Consider the following 7566-nt stretch of genomic DNA (forward strand, 5'->3'; position numbering starts at 1 on the left):
TGTTTTTACTCATATTTCTATCGTAATCTCTTTCTTTATCTCTTCATACTTTGAGGACAAAGCATATTTCTATATGGGGGTGGTATAGTAAAATTTTGCAAAAATTATGTATTTTTCTATAGTAGATATAATATTATATTTCTTCCTTTTCCATTTTTTTTTCGAAAAAGTCCAAAAATATTTTTCTGTTTAGTATTATAACACCCGGCTATTTCTATTTATTATCTTTATAATATATGATTAATACTAATAATAAGAATAAATAAAACAAAAAATAAGATACATATTAGTTAAGGATAGGAAACCCCATAGGTAAATAGATAAACCTTCATTCCTATTTTTCGGGGGTCGTTTAAAACAAAAAGGAGTTCACACGTAGAGTTTAATTTACACACAGAGAAGAAAATAAAAAAGGAGTTTTTCACATAAAGGAGAAGGGATGATTCTTGCTTGAAATCTACCGATAGATAGCTGCCAGAGCATATCACGAGTGAGTAGATACTGTTATCTTTCACTGAAATTATTGACATTCACATTACTACGTATGTTAGTCTATTTAAAATTTGCTTATTATGTCTAATCATAATTTTATGTATAAGTTACGATTTCTGTCGATACCATGAGGTTCAACAGTTGAAACAAACTTTTATTGGGGGTTTAAATGTTTGAATGGGTTGATTTTTATTTGATTGACTGTATTGGATTATGTTGTGTGAACTGTTGATTTGTGTTCGTTAAAACTGTTGGTTTGTTTGGGATGTGAAATCTGATCGGTAGAGGCTCCGAAAAAGGGCAGTAATGGCGTCAAAACGCGATTTGTGAGGAGTGGGGGAAATCAAATTTTGACTATATAATAGTGTTGAGGGCTATCGAAGTAGCTCAAGTGGTGTTAATGGTGTCAAAAATGCAATTTCTGGCGAGTGATGGATTGGGGTTTTGATTGTATCAAAAGATGGGGTTTTTAGTGAGGAGTAAAACCGATGGGTTTAGAGTGGAGTAGGTTTGGTGGTTGTGGTGGCTAATCCGGTGGTGGGATGCACTGGTGAGGAAGAAGAAAGACCAACGATGCTATTCTTTTAGTTGGGTTTGGGCCGAAATACTTGTGGGCTTAATTGTTTTGTTTTAGATATTCACATATGCACTTTAGTTCTAGTTGGGCTTGGGAAAGGCTAAAGGCTTTTGGGCTTACGTTTTGTTGAGTTGGGCTTGATCAGTTTTTGTGTGGACCATGTCTATTTAGTTTGAGTGAACCGGATTCTATTAATTTAGATAGGCTTTGGGTTAGAGTTTGTTTACGGGCCGAATATGTGCCTAGTTTGGAATCGAGTTTTCACCTAGTTAGGGTCAGATTCAAACTCTCACCAAAATATAAAAAAAGTAAGTTTTCTAATTCTTCTTTCCAACCCAATTGGCCTCATCGCATTCCGAGGTTTGTGGTGGTAGATATGATGTCTGGAAGTTTGGTTGATAGAAAATAGTGCGTTAGAAATCAGTTTTTGCACACTGTGTTCAAGTCCAGTTTTAATTTAGTTAGAGTTTGAACTAGATTTTTATGAAAGCATGAAAAACTAATATTTGGAAGTCTGCTTTCTATTCCAATTGGAATCATCTCATTCCAAGGCCTTTGAAATTAATTATGGTGTCTGGAAGTTTGACTAGCATAAAATAGTGGGTCAGAAATCAGTTTCTGCGCACACTGTGTTCGAGCCTAGTTTTCAAACATTTAAAATGAGATTGAGTATTTTTATAAAACATAAGAAAGTAAGTTCTGTGTGTTAGCTTTTCAAATCAAAAAGCTTCAATGCATTTGGACACCTGTGGAAAGCGTTGTGTCATTCAGAAGATAGTCTATTAGAAATCTAGTTTGCTGAAAATTAGGATTTTTACCAAGTTTGAACTAATTTTTCTCCGAGATAGAATGACATTGGGACTTCGAGTTCTACATGAAAAAGTAAGTATACCTATCCTAGTCTTCAAATAATCAAGTGGTGTATCATTTGGATGGCTATAGGAAATGTTATTGTTTTGGCAAGTTACCTAGATAACCTACCATGTTTTCTTTTTAGGGGAGCTCTAATTAACTTTTATTATTGTAATGAGATAAATGATTTTACTTAGGCATGCGAGTGTCTTGAATCTTGATTGCTTAATTTCACATTTGTATTATATTCCAAGTACAATTGTTGCATATATACTAAATGTTAGTATAGATTTATGTTATATCATATGATATGTTACATTAAAGTTTGTGTTTAATATATATATAATTGAGGAATGAAAGGGAAATGAAATGTGCAACCTTAAATCATGAATTCTTTTTGTTCTTTGACTTTGACTATGTGGCTGATAAGAAGTATGAAGGCTTGATTCCAATCTTGAAAGATTTGGATACGTAGGCAGCTTTGAGCAAAAGTGCAGCCACTATCTATCTAATAAAACATAATGGTGTAGGCCCCCCATACCCACCTATTTATCATTGGATCTAAAATATGACTTGGCAGATCCATAGGATGGTAGGGAGTGGACAGGTTATTAAAAAGCAACAAGAGTAATGGATCAAGAAGCAACAAAAGTCAACAAAAGCTATCGTATGGGCTGGGCTTGTGTTGGTGTGCTGGGCTGGAATTTAAATTGGGTCGGATGGGCTGGGTTTTGAAACAGTGTCATATGGCATGGGCATTCACTAGTATTTTATATTATATATTAGTTATTAGTGATTGTGATAACTATATGTGTACAATGTTAGTACTTAATTGTGTACAGATTCTGACTAGGTTGCTCCCTAGTGTCCGTATATATAGTATATAGTATATGTTTTATCTTTAGTTGTTGTTTTATCACTACAAAAAGAACGACTTTACCCGACTGACTATGGCTGTCGCGAAAGGTATTACCCGACAGACCAAAACTGCCGCAAGACCGTCGGAAAATGCTCGGTCGGCATAGGCTTCCGACGGTTTTTATTGGTCAAAACAGGCCGTCGGGGTTGAAGATCTTTGCCGACGGACATTCCTACTGTTAATAACCGTTGGATATGCCGGCTGTCAAAAACCGTCGGATAGTTCTTTCTTTGTCAAAAGACCGTCGGATATTCCTCGCCGCTAAAACCGCCGGATATTCCCTATTGTTAAAACCGTCGGATAGTTCTGCTGTTATGAACCGTCGGTTAGACCAGCTATCACCAGCCGTCGAATATGCCAGCTACTAGCCGTCGGGTAGTTTGCTATTAGACAGTTTTTATCCGTTGGGTATTAGTTCTTTATTTTTTAAAAAAATGTTTCTTATAATAATTGTTTCAGGTATCCCAACATTACATTCTTTCCTGCACCAATTACATTCTTGCAAGTTCCTACTCAAATGCTACAAATTCTAATGTATTCATAAAAAAAAAAATGTGTTCATAAAAAAAAACAAGAATAAGACATGTCGTTCACTAAGTATACATATTACTTCCTTCAGAAACCAAAAATCAGCACCACACCATCGGTCTAGCAACCAGTCCTAGTAATCTCTAGTACCCTAGCAATGACTAATCACCAATTGTTTAGCAACCTGCTGAAATTCAAAATTAGGACTGGTCAGCTCTAAAGCACATAGTAACGCCACCATTGAATGTCTAACCAGCTTGGATCTCTGACATGGGCCACTAGATCACTTGACTATCACAAGATTACTAGTAACGTCTCCTGGGAGAGGTATTTGATATGCCTCTAATAGAAATCTACCTACTGATCATGGAGGGAAACATAATTTCTTATGAATGAAAGTAAATCGACTAGAAATCGCCTTTCCTGTTGAGCCTTGCCTAATATGCCATTTCTCCAATCCATCTGGCAATGCTCAATCTTCAACACATGACACAGGATTGCAATGATGAGCACCATGAAAGGTGGAAAATCAAACTTCCACAGAAGAGCGAGCAACATGAAACCAAACTGTCAAATGAAAATCATGGTGAGAAGGCAAGAACTGTACAACTTGATGATAGAAATCTAAAAAGACTCCTATCTAATATGCTTACTCTTTTTCCAGATTACAGTACTCAAATGATGCAAGTGAATAACCCTATGACTACTAGGAAGCTTACCATAATATGAATTGTGATGGAAACTGCATATATCTGCAACCACCAAAAACGTTATCAAGAAAAGAAAACACAAAACATGATCTAGTTTTCATTTCATTTACTATCAAAAAAAACAAAAACGGCAATCAAATCAATTGCGGTGAAAGGATAAATGTAAAGTATAGCTAATCCATACTAGACCATGAACAGAATAAAAAATCACCGAATAGTTTTTCATCCTCCGAAAGATTGCTCTCTTGGTCAATACAAAGACGATGATGACACTTAGGCCAAGTTCTGTCGGGACAATGTCGAGGAAGCACTACGAAAGTGCATCGGTTGAATCAGCCGATTGTTATTCCAATGTCAGCCTTCTTAAGGGCAAGGAGCATCATTCACTCCATCACCAGTCATTCCACATATATGTTTCCTCGCTTGCAAGCGTTTCACAATCTCATATTTGTGCTCTAAAACAATAAGACGCAATAAGACGCAAACTTTAAGCCCCATAAGACAATTTGACACCTAATATGATGATAGTGAACCATACCAGGGAAGACACCAGCAAAACCATCAGCTTTCTCTATTAGATCATCAATAGGCAAGGCTGCAATTGATTCATCCTTGTTCTGACCTAGTAGAGCAGATGATCACCTGACACAAGTCAAAAAAAGAACAAAAATAAATAAATAAAATCAAGTAATTGATCCAGATAGCGAAGAAAATCACAAAATCAAAGAGTTACAAAATCACAAAATCAAAAAATAACAATATAAAGCCAAAATAAATGCGTAGGTAGACGAATTTACCTGCTCAGGTGCACCCTTACTGACACGATGCATTTTGTCTTCACTGTCAATATAAGTTAAAGCTGTTCGCTTGTCGGTCGGATTGAATGAAAGGAAGTGAATCTCACGAATACGGCTTCGCACCTATTGGCGGAGGAGGAGAAAGGGACAAGTCGACCAAAAGAAAATATGGGGAAAAGAACAGAGGTAATAAACTACAAATAAAATTTTAAAATAAAAATAAAAATCTTTTTTCACAATAAGATGGTTAGTCCACTTACCTCCTTTGGATCAGCCAACATTCCAACTATAGCGGCGTCTATTGCATCCCGATTCTCCACACGAGAAGCTCGCTGCCATCGAGCGATGTTATCGGGTCTACTCCTTTCATGAAAATCTGAACAAAAGAATATCATGCGGATCTATCGGTATATATTCCGTAACGATGTTAGGTTAGAAAAAGAACAAACCAGCAGAGTATTATCCGGCCTAACCTCAATAAGATTTCGTCATCGAGAGCTTGTTCGTGGTCAAAGTTCCATTTTATCACGCAAAGCACATCCATGCCCGCCATTTCCTCTATTATTGTCATTCTCTTCGTGATGGCTCCTTGCATTAGTTAAATTCGAGAGGTATCACTATTATCAAATTTTGTAAACCACGAAAATCAAAATTAAAAACCTTGAAAAGTACTCGACAAACCTGTTGAGCTAGGCGATGGGAACCAATTGCCATTGTGGCCGACAAAACTGTCGGCATTGCAATGGGAATTCCTCCAATGAGCGACACCAGAGAGGTTGTCAATTCTGGGCGATACTTCCGGGTCTTGTATGGGATACATGACGATGATCTCTATAATCATTCCCACGGCAATGGAACATATGCAGAAGTTCCCTAATAGCAGTTAAGACCTAAGAAGTAGTGTATATCTGAGGATATAAAACTAGCACAGAAAAGTGAATAGGAATATAGATAAATCACTTCAACAAGAAATTTTCTTTTTTCTCAGATTACTTACCTTTTGGAAATGGCCAACTTGATTTGTGGAGTCTACAAGATGGGCAGACTTTTCGAAGAAGGTATGAACACCGATGGCGATCACAAAGACTTCAAGCTCACCTTGTTTGCATGTAGAGCCGAGTAAACACCATCTCCTAGGCCCTTTGTTACAGGAAGGGACTCCCCTGATAGAGAAGACTGAAAATTCAAAAGGAGAACAAATCAGAATTTTAAGAGGGTGGAGGGGTATTCTCAATTGCATAATGAGTTTTAAAAGGGACGATCATTAGATAGTAGAGTCACTGGTCAATTTTAACAGTGTCTCCCTCGAGGAGACGAGCAGCATCGGCTAGTACTATGTCTCCAAGTTTTTATCTTGATGACATCTCCGGGAACAAGAACTGCTGCATCTTCTTCGTTCCACTTTCCATCTCGAAGTACCTATTTTAGTTTCATGAACCCATAACAATTTTAGATACCACATGGAAATGAAACAAATTCGAAAAACGTCACTCAACTTATTATTTTTACTCTTCACTTAGAATATCACTGACTTACTACTATCAAGCCTAAAATATCATTATTTTCACCTAAATGACCCCATCACTCAAATTCTAGTTTATTCTTTATCTAAACCCAACACTCAATTTCTCATCATTAGGCATAATACTAAAAACTATACCAACTCCAAACAACTAAAGTTGGCTTCCAAAAGCAGATTTCGACTTGGAAAAAGCCTTTTTAAAACCAATGGTGTTCATAACTTCTTTAAAATAGATTCTAAACAACAGCTATAATTATCAGATGCAGCTTAAAATTAAAACAGATCAATGAAGAAAACAACTAAATGCAAACAGAAAACCCAGATAAGCAAAATCTGTTCAATCTAGTACCTTAGCCTTAGGGGCTAGGACGCCATAAAAGAGCTGCAATGGCATTTCGGCATTATTTTCCTCAATGAAGCTAATCGTTGAGTTAATAACAAGTAGAGTAATAATCCCCACAAAATCCTCGCCGGTCGGGAGGCTTTCCCCGCAACACAATTCTTAAAAATCAGAACAAAATCACATACAACAAACAAACAACTTCATAAAACACATAATTTAAGCTCACCCCTCCATTTGCTAGTGCTATAGCCATAATTGCATTTGCTTCCATGACCCAAGAGAAAGGGTTCCACATGAAGCCTAATAACTTCAAAAACTTACTTTCCTATAAACACATAGAAATGAAATAAAGATCAAATTTTGAAGCAAAATGAATAAAACAAATGGCATATAGAAGAGTGTCAATGAAACAAACCTTCTTTTTCCTCTAACTTGTTATGACCAAAATGACTAATCTCTCTTCAAAGACTATCACTTGTTAAACCATCTTTACTACATCTCAAATTCTCAAATACTTCTTCAATGGGTATGTTTTCCCAGACTTTAAAACATCACAAAACTCATCAAAAACAAAAAAATGTACTTTACATGAAAAGAAGAGATAAACAAGTACCAAATCCACAACTTCCTTTAAACGCCTTCAAGAAAATCTGAACAAAAAGAATATCATGCAGATCTATCGGGTTTATATTCTAGAATTATGTCGGGTTAGAAAAGAACAAACCACCGCAAAAGTATTATCCGCCTAACCTCAATAAGATTTCTTTCACCGAGAGCTTGTTCAGTGGTCAAAGTTCCAGTTTTATCACCGCAAAGCACATCCATG

General features: G+C 36.4%; 1 pseudogene; it reads right to left on the reverse strand.

The window, feature by feature from the left end:
• Positions 1–3400: 3400 nt before the first annotated feature.
• LOC147511000 (plasma membrane ATPase 1-like) lies at positions 3401–7035 on the reverse strand (annotated as a pseudogene).
• Between the last annotated feature and the right edge of the window lie 531 nt (positions 7036–7566).

This window comes from Coptis chinensis, chromosome 3 (assembly GCF_015680905.1).
Source record: "Coptis chinensis isolate HL-2020 chromosome 3, ASM1568090v1, whole genome shotgun sequence".
Classification (NCBI taxonomy): domain Eukaryota; kingdom Viridiplantae; phylum Streptophyta; class Magnoliopsida; order Ranunculales; family Ranunculaceae; genus Coptis; species Coptis chinensis.